General features: G+C 36.9%; 1 protein-coding gene across 3 annotated transcripts in view; it reads left to right on the top strand.

Moving 5' to 3' along the window:
* Window positions 1-20,685, top strand: part of STX17 (syntaxin 17) — a 112,636-nt gene that overhangs the window by 27,195 nt on the left and 64,756 nt on the right. The gene's annotated exons all lie outside the window — the stretch shown is intronic.

The raw sequence follows: 20,685 nt of genomic DNA, 5'->3' as shown, positions 1-20,685 counted from the left end.
GGGTCAAATGGAATTTCTATTTCTAGGTCCTTGAGGAATCGCCACACTGTTTTCCGCAGTGGTTGAACTAATTTACACTTCCACCAACAGTGTAAAAGTGTTCCTATTTCTCCACATCCTCTCCAGCATCTGTTTTCTCCAGATTTTTTAATGATCGCCATTCTAACTGGCGTGAGATAGTATCTCAATGTAGTTTTGATTTGCATTTCTCTAATGACCAGTGATGATGAGCATTTTTTCATATGTTTGTTGGCCTCATGTATGTCTTCTTTTGTAAAGTATCTGTTCATATCCTTCGCCCATTTTTGAATGGGCTTGTTTGTTTTTTTCTTGTAAATCTTTTTTAGCTCATTGTAAATTCTGGATATCAGCTCTTTGTCAGATGGGTAGGCTGCAAAATTTTTTTCCCATTCTGTTGGTTGCCGATTCACTCTATTGACTGTTTCTTTTGCCGTGCAGAAGCTGTGGAGTTTGATTAGGTCCCATTTGTCTATTTTGGCTTTTGTTGCCAACGCTTTTGGTGTTTTGGTCATAAAGTCCTTGCCTATGCCTATGTCCTGAATGGTTTTGCCTAGGTTTCCTTCTAGTGTTTTTATGGTGTTATGTTTTATGTTTAAGTCTTTAATCCATCTGGAGTCAATTTTAGTGTAAGGTGTCAGGAAGGGGTCGAGTGTCTGCTTTCTGCATATGGCTAGCCAGTTTTCCCAACACCACTTATTGAACAGGGATTCCTTTCCCCATTGCTTGTTTTTTTCAGGTTTTTCAAAGATCGGGTGGTTGTAGATATGTTGTGTCGCCTCCGACACCTCTGTTCTGTTCCATTGGTCTATATCTCTGTTTTGGTACCAGTACCATGCTGTTTTGATTACTGTAGCCTTGTAGTAGAGTTTGATGTCCAGTAGTGTGATGCCTCCTGCTTTGTTCTTTTTGCTTAGAATTGACTTGGCTATGTGGGCTCTCTTTTGGTTCCATAAGAAGTTTAAGGTGGTTTTTTCCAGTTCTGTGAAGAAGGTCATTGGTAGCTTGATGGGGATAGCGTTGAATCTGCAAATTACTTTGGGCAGTATGGCCATTTTCACGATATTGATTCTTCCTAACCATGAACATGGAATGTTTCTCCATCTGTTTGTGTCCTCTCTTATTTCGTTGAGTAGTGATTTGTAGTTCTCCTTGAAGAGGTCCTTTACGTTCCTTGTTAGTTGTATTCCTAGGTATTTTATTCTCTTTGTAGCAATTGTGAATGGCAGTTCATCCTTGATTTGGCTCTCTTTAAGTCTGTTATTGGTGTATAGGAATGCTTGTGATTTTTGCACATTGATTTTGTATCCTGAGACTTTGCTGAAGTTGCTTATCAGTTTCAGGAGATTTTGGGCTGAGGTGATAGGGTCTTCTAGATATACAATCATGTCGTCTGCAAATAGAGACAATTTGACTTCCTCCTTTCCTAATCGAATACCCTTTATTTCTTTTTCTTGCCTGATTGCTCTGGCTAGAACTTCCAGTACTATATTGAATAGGAGTGGTGAGAGAGGGCATCCTTGTCTAGTGCCAGATTTCAAAGGGAATGCTTCCAGTTTTTGCCCATTCAGTATGATATTGGCTGTCGGTTTGTCATAAATAGCTTTTATTATTTTGAGATACGTTCCGTCGATACCTAGTTTATTGAGAGTTTTTAGCATAAAGGGCTGTTGAATTTTGTCGAAGGCCTTCTCTGCATCAATTGAGATAATCATGTGGTTTTTGTTTTTGGTTCTGTTTATGTGGTGAATTACATTTATAGACTTGCGTATATTGAACCAGCCTTGCATCCCCGGGATGAATCCTACTTGATTATGGTGGATAAGCTTTTTGATGTGCTGTTGTAATCGGCTTGCCAGTATTTTATTGAAGATTTTTGCATCTATGTTCATCATGGATATTGGCCTGTAGTTTTCTTTTCTTGTTGAGTCTCTGCCGGGTTTTGGTATTAGGATGATGTTGGTCTCATAAAATGATTTGGGAAGGATTCCCTCTTTTTGGATTATTTGGAATAGTTTCAGTAGGAATGGTACCAGTTCCTCTTTGTATGTCTGGTAGAATTCGGCTGTGAAACCATCTGGGCCTGGGCTTTTTTTGGGTGGTAGGCTCTTAATTGCTGCCTCGACTTCAGACCTTGTTATTGGTCTATTCAGGGTTTCGACCTCTTCCTGGTTTAGGCATGGGAGGAGGCTACTGTCCAGGAATTTATCCATTTCTTCCAGGTTTTCTAATTTATGTGCATAGAGTTGTTTGTAATAATCTCTGATGATGGTTTGAATTTCTGTGGCATCTGTGGTGATATCCCCTTTATCATTTTTTGTTGCATCTATTTGGTTATTCTCTCTTTTCTTTTTTATTAGTCTGGCTAGTGGTCTGTCTATTTTGTTGATCTTTTCAAAAAAACAGATCCTTGATTTATTGATTTTTTGTAGGGTTTTTCGTGTCTCTATCTCCTTCAATTCTGCTTTGATCTTAGTTATTTCTTGTCTTCTGCTAGGTTTTGAGTTTTTTTGATCTTGCTCCTCTAGCTCTTTCAATTTTGACGATAGGGTGTCAATTTTAGTTCTCTCCTTTCTTCTCATGTGGGCACTTATTGCTATATATTTTCCTCTAGAGACTGCTTTAAATGTGTCCCACAGATTCTGGTATGTGGTGTCTTCGTTCTCATTGGTTTCGAAGAACATCTTTATTTCTGCCTTCATTTCAGTGTTTATTCAGTCAACATTCAGGAGAAAGTTGTTCAATTTCCATGAGGCTGTGCTGTTCTGGGTTGGCTTCTGAATTCTGAGTTCTAACTTGATTGCACTGTGGTCTGAGAGACTGTTTGTTATGGTTTCCGTTCTTTTGCATTTGCTGAAGAGTGATTTACTTGCAATTATGTGGTCAATTTTAGAGTAGGTGTGATGTGGTGTTGAGAAGAATGCATATTCTGTGGATTTGGGCTGGAGAGTTCTGTAAATGTCTATTAGGTTTGCTTGTTCCAGGTCTGAGTTCAAGTCCTGGATATCCTTATTAATTTTCTGTCTCGTTGATCTGTCTAATATTGACAATGGGGTGTTGAAGTCTCCCACTATTAATGTGTGGGAGTCTAAGTCTCTTTGCAAGTCTTTAAGAACTTGCCTTATGTATCTGGGTGCTCCTGTATTAGGTGCATATATATTTAGGATCGTTAGCTCTTCTTGTTGCATTGATCCCTTTACCATTATGTAATGTCCTTCTTTGTCTCTTTTGATCTTTGTTGCTTTAAAGTCTATTTTATCAGAGATGAGAATTGCAACTCCTGCTTTTTTTTGCTCTCCATTTGCTTGGTAAATCTTCCTACATCCCTTTATTTTGAGCCTTTGAGTATCCTTGCATGTGAGGTGGGTTTCCTGGATACAGCACACTGATGGGTTTTGGCTTTTTATCCAATTTGCCAGTCTGTGTCTTTTGATTGGGGCATTTAGTCCATTTACATTTAGGGTTAATATTGTTATGTGTGAGTTTGATCCTGTCATTTTGATGCTAGCTGGCTGTTTTGCCCATTGGTTGATGCAGATTCTTCATTGTGTTGCTGCTCTTTACCATTTCGTGCATTTTTGGAGTGGCTGGTGCTGGTTGTTTTTTTCTATGTGTAGTGTCTCCTTCAGGAGCTCTTGTAAAGCTGGTCTGGTGGTGATGAAATCTGTGAGTACTTGCTTGTTCACAAAGGATTTTATTTTTTCTTCACTTATGAAGCTTAGTTTGGCTGGATATGAAATTCTGGGTTGAAAGTTCTTTTCTTTAAGGATGTTGAATATCGGCCCCCACTCTCTTCTGGCCTGTAGGGTTTCTGCTGAGAGATCTGCTGTGAGTCTGATGGGTTTTCCTTTGTGGGTAACCCGATCTTTCTCTCTGGCTGTCCTTAGTATTTTCTCCTTCATTTCAACCCTGGTGAATCTGATGATTATGTGCCTTGGGGTTGCTCTTCTAGAGGAATATCTTTGTGGTGTTCTCTGTATTTCCTGGACTTGAATATTGGCCTGCCTTGCTAGGTTGGGGAAGTTTTCCTGGATAATATCCTGAAGAGTATTTTCCAGCTTGGATGCATTCTCTTCGTCACATTCAGGTACACCTATCAAACGTAGATTAGGTCTTTTCACGTAGTCCCATAATTCTTGTTGACTCTGTTCATTCCTTTTTACCTTGTTTTCTCTAATCTTCCCTTCTCGTTTTATTTCATTGAGTTGATCTTCGACTTCTGATATCCTTTCTTCTGCTTGGTCAATTCTGCTGTTGAAACTTGTGCATGCTTCACGAAGTTCTCGTGTTGTGTTTTTCAGCTCCATCAATTCACTCATATTCCTCTCTAAGTTGTCCATTCTCATTAGCATTTTATCAAGTCTTTTTTCAAGGTTCTTAGTTTCTTTGCATTGGGTTAGAACATGTTCTTTTAGCTCACAGAAGTTTCTTATTATCCATTTTCTGAAAGCTGATTCTGTCATTTCATCACACTCATTCTCTGTCCAGTCTTGTTCCCGTGCTGGTGAGGAGTTACGCTGCCTTGTAGGGGGAGAGGTGTTCTGGTTTTGGGTGTTTTCATCCTTTTTGCGCTGGTTTCTTCCCATCTTTGTGGATTTATCCGCCTATTGACTTTGTAGTTGCTGTCTTTCTGATTTTGGTAATTTTAAGTCTGCAGCAGCTGAACTCATAAACCCCCTTTTCTTCCCCCCAGGTGTTCTGGCCCAGGGGGTTAGGGCTTTATGATTCTCAGCTGTGTTGCTACCGTTTTCCCTGCCCACAAGGTGGCAGTCTAGTCACACTCAGCCTGCGAGGCTTCGTTGAGCTACTGTGGGCTCCGCCCAGCTTCTGTGTGAGCTTCCCTGCAGTCCTGTTTATATGGGTGTAGTTAGAACTGCTTCCGCTATGCTGGCCCGCCCCTGTAGTGACGGAGTCTCTGTAGTGGCGGGTTGTCTTGGTTACAGCAAATTGCCCCGGGAACTGCAGGGTGTTTCCCGATGGAGGACGCCCCTCCCCCCAGAGCTGGACCGTCCCGGGTTCAGCCGTGTTTCCAGTGGGGCCCTCTTTGCCCGGGAATCTCTTGGCTTGCCTCCTTGCCTCAGCTCCCCTTGCTGGCCCAGAGGGGACACAGTCTCGTTCACTTTGCTCAAGGAGCTGCTGCTCCCTGCCCCCGGTGCAGGCCGAGCGGCTGCTCTGGTCCAACCAGCGGCGCTGGGAACCTGTGGAGCTTCTCTGCCTGTGAATCTCCTGGTCTGTGGGCAGTTAAAATCCACTGCCCTGTGTGCCGCTGCATCAGCCGAAGCAGCGGCTCTGAGATTCGTGGCGCGTCCTTGCCTGGGGGTCTCCTGGCTTGACTCCCTGCTTCAGCTCCCCTTGCTTGCTCAGAGGGAACTCTGTCTCTCTCGCTCTGCATAAGAAGCCACTGCCCCCCGCCCCAGGGCGTAGGCTGAGCGGCCACGCCTCTCAAACCAGCAGCGCTGGCGACCCGTGGGGCTTCTCCTCCTGTGAATCTCCTGGTCTGTGGGCAGTAAAAATCCGTCTGGAAATGCGGCGTCCACTCACCCTCTGCGCCTTCTCTCGGAGCTGCAATCCCGACTTCCTCCTAAGCGGCCATCTTGGATCTCAATGTCTTAGGATAGTATGGTTCCATTGTAGACAACTGGAGTCTCAGCTATTTGGTAGGATGAGATGGGAAGTTCACTTGATCCCAGGAGGTTGAGGCTGCAGTGAACCGTGATCACACCATTGCACTCCAGCCTGGGTGACAGAGTGAGACCCTTTTTTTTCACCAGCATCCCTTAATGGTCCCACATTGTTGGCTAAATATCAGATTGACAGGTTGGTGACATTATTGATCTTCCAACTTGATCTTCTATTGATCTTCCAACTCTCTCTTTTAAATATTTGTTTCCTCAGCAGTTCTCATGGCATAATGTAGTATCGGCGGAAGCCTTGAGCTTGTTTTCCTTCAACAAAACGGTCCCGTCTCGTCTTTCAGCACTTTAAAGATGTTGTTTAGCTGTCTTCTGACTTACATTGTTTCTGATGAGAAACTGCTTAATTCTTATCTTTGTTCCTTTGTATGTAATGTGTCTCATTTCTCTCACTGCTTTTATGATTTTCCTTTAATCACTGGTTTTGGGCACTTTGATTATGATAGGCTTTGCTGGCATTTTCTTCATGTCTTGTGTTTTGAATTTATTGAGCTTCTTGGGCCTCTGGATTTATTATTTGCATCAAATGTGGAAATTTTTTGGCCATTATTTCTTCATGTATTTTTCTGTTCCCTCCCTTCTCTTCTTTTTTAAGGACTCCAGTTACACATGTATTAGGTTACTTAAAGTTATCTGACAGCTCACTGATGCTTTTTTAATTCTTTCTGATTCTTTTTTATCTGTGTGTTTTATTTTGGATAGTGTCTATTGCCATGCCTTTATATTTATTAGTCTTAGCAGCAGCAGTATCTAATCTGCCATTAATCCATTCAATGTATTCTTCATTTCTTCATCTCACATATTGTAGTTTTCTCTGCCAGAATTTTGATTTGAGTCTTTTTTTTTATATCTTCTATGTCTCTACTTAACTTTTTGAATACATGAAATACAATTATAATAGCTATTTTAATATCTTTTTCTACTGATGCTAATATCTATATCAATTCTAGGTAAATTTCAATTCAGTAATTATTTTCCTCATTATGGGTGATGTTTTCCTGTTTCTTTGTTTCTAGTGATCTTTGATTGGGTTTCTTTTACATTGTTAGGTGCTGGGTATTTTTATGTTTTTATAAATCTTATGTTTCTATAAAACAATGAGCTTTGTTCTGGAATGTAGTTAAGTTGCTTGGAAACTGTTTGATCCTTTAGGGTCTGACTCTTATGATTCATTAGGCTTAACTGCAGCCTGCTCAGTCTGTTGCTAATTATTTCTCCTTACGGGGGCAAAATCTTTTTGAGTGCTCTACCCAATTCCCTGTGAATTAAGAGTTTTCCCATTTTGGCTGGTGAGAACAGGTACTGTCTCCAGTGTTGAGTGAGTGTCAGGTACTATTCCCTCTAACTTTTTCAGATGGTTCTCTCTCCAGCTTTGGGTAATTTCCTCACATCCATGTTCTGATCAGTTCTTTGCTGATTCTGATACTTAGTGACCTCTAAATACCGATGTATCACTGATCCCTCTGCATATTTCCAGGGCTCGCTCACTCTGTGCTGCTCTCTCTTCTCCAATGTTCTGTTAAGTGAACTGTGCTCACCTGGGACAGAAACAGAAGTCATCTATTATTGTTTTGAAACTGCAAATATAGTATACTTAACAATTTTCTTTTCTGGGATAAGAAAACATTAGGATTAAGAAACATTTCGTGATCAAAATTTGAAACTAAATGAAAGAGCTGGATTGTTACTTCTATAATAATTTACTGAAGAACATTAACTTGGCTTTTATAGAAATCTGATAAAGGCCAGGAGCAGTGGCTTATGCCTATAATGCCAACATTTTTGGAGGCTGAGGTGGATGGATCGCCTGAGCCCATGAGTTCAAGATCAGCTTGGGCAACATGGTGAAACTCTGTCTCTACAAGAAATACCAAAAAATTAGCCAGGCATGGTGGTGTGTGCCTGTAGTCCAGCTACTTGGGAGGCTGAGATGAGAAGATCTGTTGAGCCTGGGAGATTTAGATTGCAGTGAGCCATGATCATGCCACTGTACTCCAGCCTGGGTGACAGAGTGAGACCCTGTCTTGAAGGAAGGAAGGAAGGGAGGGAGGGAGGAAGGAAGGGAGAGAGGGAAAGAAGAAAAGAGAGAGGGAGTGAGGAATCTACCTCATAAGCCTAGCTTTTTCTTCATAATAGTGATTATGTGGAACTTGTTGAGGTCACAGATTTCTGGGATCCACATTAGAGATTTTGATTCAGTAGATTTCAGACCACATTTGGAAAGATACTGCTTTGGAGAATCTATCCCAGTTTTGTAAGTATACAGATGCACAAAAGTAAAATCAGCCATGGAACTTGTAGACATGAGATGTGACTTTCATGATTTTACTAGGAAAAATATAGAACACTTGAGCTATCTACTTTTCAATTTTTTTAAAAAGGGGATGATTTAAAAGGGAGAAACAATAGAAAAGAGAGGAAATGAGGAGGAGTGTGGAGAAGCAAATGCAGTAGACTGGTTAGGAGAAAAGAAGAAATGATTAAGGAAAAGCAAAGCCAGGTAGAGAATGGAAAAGAAGATATAAGAGTAGATTCCAAAATGAATGCTATTAAGATATAAACTGTTTTAGGTTATTGTGAGCTTTAGATGAATTTATAACTTACATTTTGCCTTAAAATTCTTACGAGTTGATTAATCAGGATTTAGGATCCTTGACCTCTACTCTGATTGGCATAGGTTCTACAGAATCTCAGGGAAGAAATTAAATCTGAAACATCAGTTGTAAGACATACTATTATTTTGTATACCTCTAAGAAAGAAAAAGTACTGCCAGTTAACTATGCACAATTCTTTTTACCATTTATTTTAAGATGCCTTTCAATTTTAGAGATGTTAAAATGTAGACAAAATACTGTATTCTAAAATTGATGAAATGTAGTATTTAGAAGGCTGCTACCCTACCTCAGTCTTTTCCCAATCTATGCTTCCTATTTATTATGTTCTGTTTTCCAAGTATTATTTTTCAGAGACAGCACAAGTCTCTCCTCCTTTATGAAGCCTACCTGGATCCTTACTGTAAGATATGTTTCAAATTTCCTTTGAGCATGTTTCTTCTGCCCCTTTCATTTTGAAAATGTCCCCTTAATAGAGAATCAAAAGCAAAATAGGAGTTACATAGTTCTGCTTTCTCTGCATCATCTGCTAACACTGTACCATCTGCCCCAAGCAGTAGGCCTGAACTTTGTTTCTTGTTCTTACTCTACATGTATTTTTTTTTAAGTTCTTTTTATTGTTCTTAACATTTTTCATCAGCCTCCGCTCATTCTGGGTTCTTACTTTACTTATAAGATTCTTCTTGTTTCACAAGTCTCTTAAAATTCTGAACTTATCATAGCACGCCTTACACAACAACCATACTGTATTATTTAGATGCCACTTTCTTTTCTTTCTTATCAGATTAACTTTAATTTTTCTTATTTTTTATTTTTTGAGAAGCAGTCTTGCTCTTATCACCCAGGGTGGAGTGCAGTAGAATGATCTTGGCTCACTGCAACCTCCAACTCCTGGGTTCAAGTGATTCTCCTGCCTCAGCCTCCTGAGTAGCTGAGATTACAGGCGCCTGCCACCACACCTGGCTAATTTTTGTATTTTTAATAGAGATGGGGTTTCACCATGTTGGCCAGGCTGGTCTCCAACTCCTGACCTCAAGTGATCTGCTCGCCTTGGCCTCCCAAGGAGCTGGGAATACAGGCGTGAGCTTAATTTGTTTTTATAGTGTCAGACTAACTTGCTTGTATAGTGTCAGAATTTTACTTTTTAGAAATGTTATCTCTTTTTCAAAAACTTTATTACATTATGATTTCTGCTATGGCATCATACAGCTTTTTTCTTTAAACATTATAAAATTCACTTTCCTAAAGAATCGCTAATCCTAGTGTTCCTTCTAACGCTTGGGAACTTCAGGATGGTATCATGGTTTCTCGCTCATGCATCTCACTTCCACTTCACTATTTTATGCTTGTGTGTTAGAATTAATTCCAAAGGAGTAATTCTTTTCATTATTTCTTCCACCTAATGAAAGATGGAATGTTTCATATGCTAGTGACTTATACTTCTAGAGAAGAATTTTCGTTGGTTTCTTGATAGTTGGAGATCCATGTTGTCGGACCACTGCTTTGCCACTTTGAGGAAAGTATTAAGAAAGCATTCATTCTTTTACCGTATTGATTGAATCATACCATATACCAGGGACCAAACATGGCCTTGAAGATATATGACAAAGAAATTAGACACAGTCCCCATCTTAGAAATTTTACAGTTCATTTGAATTAATTAATTAACATCCAGTATGCTTCCACAATAAAATCCCTACTCAGTTTTACCCCTACTCAATGCTTTCAACCTTGTTTCTGTCCTAAGGTTAGTTGACCATACAGGTCAATATAATATTCTTTTCCAAAAGTATTATTTAAACTTTTTATTGTGAAATACAACATGCATACTCTAAAAATGTCTAAAACATAAATATACACCTAAATTATTATACTGTGAACACTCATATGCTACTCAGATCAAGAAATAGATAGTTGCTGGTATCCTAGAAGCCCAGAGCCTCTTCCCAATTACAAGCATCTCTTCCCCTGCAAAAATAATCACTATCTTGATTTATATGGTAAATACTTTGTAACTTTTCCATATAATTTTACTGCCAAAGTGTGATCTTAAGACTGTAATTTAATTTAGCCTATTTTTGAACATTATATAAATTGAGTTAAACAGAAGATATCTTTTGTGTTTGGCTTGTGATTTATCTATATTTTTGCCTGTAACAATAGTTCATCTATTTTCATTGCTGTATATATTCTATTTAATGAATATACCATAGTGTGTCTATTGTACTATTTATGAACATTTGAGTTGTTCAATTTATATTATACGTATTATTAACATTCTTATGTATTTTTACACATGTGCACATATTTCTGTTGAGTATATTCCTAGGACAGGAATTGTTAGTTCATTGTGCATACTTATTTTCAACTTTAGTAAGTAATGCCAGGCTGTTTTCCAAAACAGCAATGTTAATTTTACATTCCTTCCAGCAGTGAATACAGTCCTGTGGGTACCACATCTTTATCAATATCAATGTTTAGTATTGTCAGACTTTAATTTTATTTGTTCTGGTGGGTAAGTTAATTGTGGTTTTAATTTAGATTTACCTGATTATTCATGAGATTGAGTAATTTTTCATTTGTTTATGAGAAGTGCCCATTTAGAGTTCTTGCCTACATTTCTTTGGGTTTTTTGTAATTTTTTAATACTGATTTATAAGACTTCTTTATATGTTCTGCCTGCCTATGACCCCTTGATTAGTTATGTTTTCCACTTATCTTTTGCCACTCAGTGGTTTACTTTTTCACTGTCTTAGTGGCGTCTCTTGATGACTAGAAGCTCATTTAATTTAAAGGTTATCAGTCTTTTATGGTTGGTGATTTTGTCCCATGTTTATTTTTATTTTTATTTTTTAGAGATGGGGTCTCCCTTTGTCACCCAGGCTGGAGTGCAGTGGAGGGTCGTGCCATGTTTAAGAAATCTTTCCTACCTCAGGGTCACAAAGACATTCTTCTATTTAAAAGTGTTATTGTTTTGCCTTTCACATTTAAGTCTATAGTGCATCTGGTTGATTATTATATATGGTGTGAAGTGGTATATTCAGCTTTATTTTGTTTTTCATAAGGATACCCAAATTACTAAGCATAATGTTTTTGAAAACTTCATTTTTTCCCCCAGCATTACTCTGTAGTGCTACCTTTGTTATATGTCAAGTGCTTATATGTTTGGGTTGTTTCTGGACTGTTTCACTGTATATTTATCTATTCTTGCACTAATGCCATACTCTCTTAATTACTGTGGCTTTATAATGAGTTTTGGTATCTAATAGAGGAAGTTCTCCTACTTTCTTCTTCAGAAGTGATTTAGTTAGCCTCAGCCCTGTGCATTTTCATGTACATTTTAGAATCAGCTTATCAAGTTTCACCAAAACAACAGAAATTATCAATTAGTCTTTTGCAAATTTATTTGAATTTATGGAATCTATATTTATTTTTGTGTGTTTGTTTGTTTGTTTGTTTGTTTGTTTGTTTTGAGACGGAGTCTGGCTCTGTCGCCCAGGCCCAGGCTGGAGTGCAGAGGTGTGATCTCAGCTCACTACAAGCTGCACCTCCTGAGTTCAATTTATTCTTCTGCCACGGCCTCTCGAGTAGCTGGGATTACCGGCACCTGCCATCATGCCCAGCTAATTTTTTTTTCTTTTTTTTGAGTCAGAGTCTCACTCTGTGTAGCCCAGGCTGGAGTGCAGTGGTGTGATCTTGGCTCACTGCATCCTCCGCCTCCCAGGTTCAAGCCATTCTCCTGCCTCAGCCTCCCAAGTACCTGGGACTACAGACATGCACTACCACGCCCGGCTAATTTTTGTATTTTTTAGTAGAGACGGGGTTTCACCATGTTGGCCAGGCTGGTCTCGAACTCCTGACCTCAAGTGATCTGCTTGCCTTGGACTCCCAAAGTGCTGAGATTACAGACGTGAGCCACCACACCCAGCTGAATCTCTATATTTGAATAACAGTGACATCTTTGCAATATTGAATTTTCCAATCCATGACCATATTCTGTCTATTCATTTTATTGTTTTATCTTTTGTATGCTAGTTTTATATTGCTGACATTTCTTTGGGATTTTAAAATCTTGTTTATAGTGCATGCAACTAGTCTAAATTTTTCTTTATTCTTAATCTTCTTGTTAAGTTTCGCATCAAGGTTCTGCCGTTATAAAGAGTTAGAGGATGGTCTTTTTCTGTACCTTTGAAGAATTTGTGTAATTTTCTTTGAATGTTTGGTAGAATTGGCTGGTAAAACTATCCATACTGGGTTTTTTGTTTGTTTGTATGTTTGTTTAGTTGGTTTTGGTTTTCTGTGGGGAGTATGGGGGGGAAGAGAGACTTCAAAATATACATTTAATTTCTTTAATAATTATATTACTATTTTGGTTTCTATTTCTTGTCAGTTTGATAAGTTATAGTCTTCTAATAATTTGTTAGAAGTTTTCTAATTTATTGGCATAATTTTTTTCAAAATCTCTTATTTTTAATTCTGCAAGATCAGTAGTAATGCCCCTTTTTCATTTCTGATTTTGGTTATGTATGCCTTCTTTATTTTTAAAAATTACTTCTCAATGAGGTTTATCAATTTTGTTAGTCTTCCCAAAATCCAATTTTGGCTTTGTTAATCTAGTGTATGCCTGTTTTTCTGTTTCATCAAATTTATGTTTACATCTTTATTATTTTCTCCTTTCTACTTTTTTTTTGCAATTGTTTTTGCTATTTTCTAGTTTCTTGAGATGGATGTTCAATTTACTAATTTTCAACTTTTTTCTTTTCATATATATATATATATATATATGCAGTTACAGCTATAAATTTCTATTACTTTAGCTGCCTGTATGTTTAAATATGCATTATTTTTCTTTTCATTCAGGTCAAAGTATTTTTTTTTCCTTAGACGAAATTTCTCTCTTGTTGCTCAGGCTGGAGTGCAACGGGTTCAAGAGATTCTATTGCCTCAGCCTCCTGAGTAGCTGGGATTGCAGGTGCCTGCCACCATGCCCAGATACTTTTTGTATTTTTAGTAAAGACAGGGTTTCACCATGTTGGTCAGGCTGGTCTTGAACTCCTGACCTCAGATGATCCGTCTGCCTCTGCCTCCCAAAGTGCTTGGATTACAGGCATGAGCCACTGGGCCCAGCCAACATTTTTTTTTTTTTTTTTTTTTTTTTTTTTTTTTTTTTTTGAGACGGAGTCTCGCTCTTGTTACCCAGGCTGGAGTGCAATGGCGCGATCTCGGCTCACCGCAACCTCCGCCTCCTGGGTTCAGGCAATTCTCCTGCCTCAGCCTCCTGAGTAGCTGGGATTACAGGCACGCGCCACCGTGCCCAGCTAATTTTTTTGTATTAATAGAGACGGGGTTTCACAATGTTGACCAGGATGGTCTCGATCTCTCGACCTCGTGATCCACCCGCCTCGGCCTCCCAAAGTGCTGGGATTACAGGCTTGAGCCACCGCGCCCGGCCACATTTTTAATTTCCATCGTGATTTCTTCTTTGGCTTGTGGGTTGTATAGAAATATGTCTTTCTTCATTACTGAACATGAAATGTTTATAGATATATTTTATTAATGATTTTGAGTTTTACTTTTATTATGATCAGAATACATGGTCTGTATATCAGTGTCAATATTTTTGAAGTTTGTCAAAACTTGCTTTAAGACTTAGTATATAATTAATTTTTATAAATGTTCCCCATGTGTATTTGTATGTTTTTTACATGTATATTCTCACCTTGTTGGATATAATGTTCTATATAATTTATATCTAGTTTATGTTAAAGTTATTGTTCAAATCCTTTATATTAACTTATATCCTTTGTCCATTTGTTCTGTTAATTACTTAAAGGTGTTAAAGCCTTCCCTTGTGATTGTGGATTTGTTTAAATTTTTCTTTATAGTTCTTGTCTGTTTTTGCATTATATATATCGTGGGTATGTTATTAGGTACATTTATCTTTAGAGTTATTATATATTCCTGGTACAGATATTATAAAGTGATTCTCTTTATTTTTAGTAATGTTTTGGCTTTTCTTTTTCATCTTTTTACATTGAGCCATTCTTTATGTTTTTGATACATCACTTACGTTTTTTAAATTCAGTCTATAAATCTTTATCTTGTAACTGGAATATTTATTTCATTTTTATTCAGTGTAATTGTTGATATATTTAGGTTTAAATCTTTCACCTTTTGGTGTGGTTTCTATTTCTTACACATATTTTTAAAATATCCATACTTACTTTCTTTTGTATTGATCTCGGTTTTTTTTGTTTGTTTGTTTGTTTATCCAATTTTCCCCTTTCTAGTTTAGGAACTGGATTTCACCAACTGTGGAAGAAAAATATTTTTTTTAAAAAATGGATAGTTGCATCTGTACTGACTTTTTTCCTTGTCACTATTCCCTATAAAAGTATAGTATACCAACTATTTATATAGTATTTACATTGTATTAGGTATTATAACTAATCTAGAGATGACTTAAAGTATACAGGAGGATATGCATAGGTTACATGCAAATACTATACCATTTTATATAAGGGTTTGCACATCTATGGATTTTTGGTATTTGCAGGGAGTCTGGGAACCAAGCACCCATGGATACCAAGGAATAAATGTATGTATGTTTACTAGAAATTACAACATACCTCTTTGACTTAGAAGTACAGATAATACAGGTTCCTTAGACTTTTAGTTCCATGTATTCCTGGAAACTCAAATGCTATTTTTATATAAATATTTCTAAACCCCACAGACATTATTATTATTGTTTTAGTAGAATTACTGGTCATCTAGATTTACCCACCTTTTATCTTGCTTTCATTCCTCTTCATTTCTTTTTGCATTTTTCAACTTTATATCTGGTATTAATGCAGCATACAGAACTTCAGATTGATAGTAATTTACTTTCTATACTTTGAATATATTGTTCCATTGCTGTTGAGAAGTCATATTATAATCTTACTGTTTCTTTGCAAGAAACTCTTGTCTCTAGCTGCTTTTAGACATCTTTTCTCCCTCTTTTTCTCTCTTCTGGCTAGGTGTAGTTTTCCTTTTATTTATTCTTCTCAGGATTTGTTGACCTTGAATTGTGGATGGATGTTTTTCTTCAATTTTTTGAAAATTCTCAGTCATTATCTATTCAAATTTATTTTTTCTCTTCTTCTGGGAGTCTAAGTTAATGTATATTGTACCCTTTCTAACTATATCTTCTGTATTTCTTAACTTTTCTTCTGTATTTTTTACCTTCCTTGTTTCTTTTTTTATATAGTTTTAAATAGTTACTTTTTAAATAGTTTCTTCAGATCTGTTTTCCAATTTACATCTTCCTTGAACTGGGCCTAATATGAAGCTAAACTCATTTATTAAATTCGTTTGGACACTTTTAAAATTATAGAATATTCATTTTAAAACTATGTTGCTTTTTATAGTTTCCAATTGTCTGCTAAGCTTTATTTTTATATCTTTGAACAAAATAACTATAGTTTTATAGACTACATTTGCTCATTCCCACATTACATATCCTTTTGGATGTTTCTGCTGCCTGTTGTTTTTGCTGTTTCTTCCTCATGCTACATATGTCCTCATGTGCTTAATAATCTTTAATTGATTGGTGGACATTGTATTTGAAAATTACGGAAATTATTTGAAGATAGGGATGATGTTATCTTCCTCCAGAGATTTTTATTTGCTCTTCTAAGCCCCTGGGGGTACTAACTTAACCAAGATTATCTTTATCCAATTTTAGAACTTAAGGTTTTTTTTACGAACTACTCAAGACTGGAGGCCAGTCTATAGTTCATGTAAGGGCTGCTTTATTTTAGGATTACCTGTGTTCCTAGGGTGGAGTCCTGATGATCCCAACCTAAAGTACCAGAGTCCTTATACTTTGCAGGTCTTGGCATGAAATTTTAATCCAAGCTTGTGAGTTTGGACTCTGGTATACAAATACTCGCAAAGCAAAAGTGGCCCTGAGTTCAGGACTTACCTCTCTAGATTTCCATCTTTGCCCAATTCTTGTCCTATAGTTGCTTACTATCTTGTTTGCTTTCTGATACTTTTGAATTTTTTTTTTCCCTTTTGGTTTGTTTTATGATTTGATTTTTGTTCAACATTTTAAGCCATTGGTGGGAAGATTAGTCTGAATCACCTACTCTGCTATTTTCAGAACCAGAAACACCTAACTTTATGTTCTTCACATATGATTTTACCATCCTGTTCCCTCTATTGATTTTAGAGAGACTCTGTAGTTGCCCTATCCAATGTAGTAGTAGCTCCTAACGACATATGACTGTTGAGCACTTAAAATGTAGCCAGTTTGAACTGAGATGTGCTGCGATTATAAAATATATACTAGATTTCTAAGACTTACTACAAATAAAAATTAAAATATTTTATTAATTTTATTTATTTATTTAATTTTTATTATTATATTTTAAGTTCTGAGATACATGTGCAGAACATGCAGATTTGTTACATAGGTATACACAGGCCATAGTGGTTTGCTGCACCCATCACCTCATCATCTACATTAGATATTTATCCTAATGCTATCCTTGCTCTACCTCTCCCACTCCCCAACAGGCCCTGGTATATGATGTTCCCCCCCTGTGTCCATGTGTTCTCATTGTTCAACTCCCACTTATAAGTGAGAATATGTGGCATTTAGTTTTCTGTTCTTTTGTTAGTTTGCTGAGAATGATGGTTTCCAGCTTCATCCATGTCCCTCCAAAGGACATGAACTCATCCTTTTTTATAGCTGCATATTCCATGCTGCTTGTATGCCACATTTTTTTAATCCAGTCTATCACTGATGGGCATTTGGGTTGGTTCCAAGTCCTTGCTATTTTGAACAGCACTTTGATAAGCATGTATCTTTATAGTAGAATGATTTATAATCCTTTGGGTATACACCCACTAATAGGATTGCTGGGTCAAATAGTATTTCTGGTTCTACATCCTTGAGGAATCGCCACACTGTCTTCCACAATGGTTGAATTTATTACACTCCCACCAACAGTGTAAAAGTGTTCCTGTTTCTCCACATCCTCTCCAGCATCGGTTGTCTCCTGACTTTTTAATGATTGCCATTTGAACTGGAGTGAGATGGTGTCTCATTGTGGTTTTGATTTGCATTTCTCTAATCATCGGTGATGAGCTTTTTTTCATATGTTTGTTGTCTGCATAAATGTCTTCCCTATTTAATAAATGGTGTCGAGAAAACTGGTTAGCCATATGCAGAAAACTGAAACTGGACCCCTTCCTTACACCTTATACAAAAATTAACTCAAGATGGATTAAAGACTTAAATGTAAAGACCTAAAACTGTAAAAATTCTAGAAGAAAACCTAGGCAGTACCATTCAGGCCATAGGAATGGGCAAAGAGTTCATGACTAAAAAAGCAAAGGCAATGGCAATAAAAGCCAAAACTTACAAATAGTACCTAATTAAACTAAAGAGTTTCTGCACCTGCAAAAGAAACTATCATCAGATTAAACAGGCAACCTACAGAATGGGAGAAAATTTTTGCAGTGTATTCATCTGATAAAGGGCTAATACCCAGAATCTACAAAGAACTTAAACAAATTTACAAGAAAAAAACAAAAAACCCAATAAAACTTGGCAAAGGATATGAACAGACACTTCTTAAAAGAAGACATTTACTAATAGTTTTTATAATCACATATTAATATAGTATTTTAGCTATATTAGGTTAAATAAAAATATTATTAAAATTAATTTCCCTTGTTTCTTTATTTAGTTTTTGAGACAGAGTTTGCTATTGTTGCCCATGCTAGAGTGCAATGGGGTGATCTCAGCTCACTGCAAGCTCCACCTCCTGGGTTCTAGTGATTCTCCTGCTTCAGCCTCCCTAGTAGCTGGGATTACAGGCACCCACCACCTCGCCCAGCTTATTTTTTGTATTTTTAGTAAAGACAGGCTTTCACTATGTTGTCCAGGCTGGTCTCGAACTCCTGACCTCAGGCAGTCCACCTGCCTCAGCCTCCCAACAGGCTGGGATTACAGGCATGAGCCACCACACTTGGCTTCTTTTTACTTTTTTAATGTAACTTTTGAAATTTTTAAATTACGTATGTGGCTTGTGTGTGTGATTTACATTATATTTCTATTTGATGGTGTTTGCTATGTAATAAAGTAGTTAAGAACACAAGATACGTGGCCTGGATTTGATTCCGACCTGTACCACTCACTAGCAATGTAATCTTGGGCTACTTTTTGAACTTCTTGTTTTAATTTTCTCTTCGGTAAAATGAGAATATAGTAATATCCATTTCAAAGATATGTTGTGAAGGGAAAATAAAAAATGTAAAGCAGTCAACACAATGGATAACTTTAAGTATTGATTAAAATTTAGCCATTATTTATGTTTTTGTTGTTGCTGTTATTATAGTATCAGATTTTATACTTCAGTGGGCTTTTTCTTTCTCTCCCTCAAAACTCTATTACCCCATTTCTCATAGTAATAGAGTTCTTAGCTGGATACTGTAATTTGACTGGGGACAGACATATATACAAATTATATAAGAGAGGAAGATGTCACAAGCAAATGCTCATTATGTTTGGCTGTAGAAAATTTTTAATTTTTATTTTTTATTTTTTTATTGCATTTTAGGTTTTGGGGTACATGTGAAGAACATGCAAGATTGTTGCATAGGTACACACATGGCAGCGTGATTTGCTGCCTTCCTCCCCTTCACCTATATCTGGCATTTCTCCCCATGCTATCTCTCCCCAACTCCCCACCCCCTGCTGTCCCTCCCGTTTCCCCCCAACAGACCCCAATGTGTGATGTTCCCCTCCCTGTGTCCATGTGCTCTCTTTGTTCAACACCCGCCTATGAGCGAGAACATGCGGTGTTTGATTTTCTGTTCTTGTGTCAAATAATGCTTCTCCAAGATAATTTTACCTAAAATATTTCTGTAGACTGTGTGGCAACTATATAACCAAGCTTTATAATTGTGGTCCAGAAAATAATCACACAGCCAGGAAGTGATGGTGTGTTGTAAACAGTTTTGTTCTGGGATTTGAGACCTGGGCCGTAGTCCTAATTTTGCCACTGTGTTTGTCTAGACTCCAGTTTCCTTATTATAAAATTATGAGGTTAGGTTAGATACTCACCTAGGCCCCCTTTAAGGTTATATAATTTAAACATATTAATACTTACATTTTTACATATTTTGAATCTACAGTTTAATTATCCTTAGGTTTTTCAGCTCATATTAGAATGGTAAGAGAGTGAAGATAAGGTTATAGGAAGTACAGAGTCGTGGTAAGATAGAGGGACAATTTTTTCACCTCAGAAAATCTTAAAAGATGCTTTAGGATGTAACTAAATTCGTTTTTTTTTTTCTAGAATTGACTTTAATTTTACTACAGTAAAATGGAAATTTAGATTGTATTATATTAGGATAAAATATAGATAGGTATTATGATAGTAGTTTAGTTGGAAGATTGCTGGCCCTATGGGAATACCTGGGTTTTAACCCCAGTTTTGCCACTAGGTAACTAAATCCTAAACAGATTTTTTTGTTTTGCTTTTTCCATACGTAATAATTTGGACTGTAATAATGTAACACCTCACTCAGAGTATACATTTGAGAAATTAAAGAAATTAATACTTATTGATCTGTCTACTGTATAGGATTTACATTAACGTTTGTGAAAATACTTTAGGGAAAATAATTTAAAATACATTAATAGACATATAACTTTTTTGAAACATCTTACTTTGATTATTCTTGCAAAATTGTTATATTTAATTTTAAAGGGATAATTTCTTTGTTTTCAAAGTATAGACCATTGAGAAAGAGAAAGCTCCCCAGTGTAGTTTATGAAGCCAGCACAACCTTAAACCTGTTAAAATGAGTTTAAACCTAGTAAAGATAGTAGAAGTACACAAACTGTGTATGTGCACATACATACACACACATACACACACACACACACGTGCTAAAGTTCCAAATAAAATACTAGCAAATGAATTCAGCATTGTATTTAAAAAGTATGTATATTGACTAGAAAGGATTTATCCCAGGAATATAAAGATGACTCTACACCACAAAACCTGTACATAATTCATTATAACAGTATATTAGAGGAAAATTTATGACTAAGCCAGTAGGTATCTCTTAAGAAGAAGGAAAATCATTTGATAAAAATCTGAACAACTTCATTCATAGAGAAGTGCAGAGTAAAGAACAGTGAGATAACATGCAGGACTGGCATCATGTGGAGAAATAGGCATTCATACTTTGGTACTAGTATGAATTGAACATTTTTGGGAAAAAAAGTAGCTTCTGAAATAAAAATGCACATTATCATTTGAATATTCCAGTTTCTGGGAGTCTTTCCTACAAA

Source organism: Aotus nancymaae, unplaced genomic scaffold, assembly GCF_030222135.1.
Source record: "Aotus nancymaae isolate 86718 unplaced genomic scaffold, 86718_ANA_hifiasm-v0.15.2.pri h1tg000003l, whole genome shotgun sequence".
NCBI classification, from domain to species: domain Eukaryota; kingdom Metazoa; phylum Chordata; class Mammalia; order Primates; family Aotidae; genus Aotus; species Aotus nancymaae.
The sequence above is the reverse complement of the archived record's forward strand: the minus strand, read 5'-3'. Positions and strand labels throughout refer to the sequence as shown.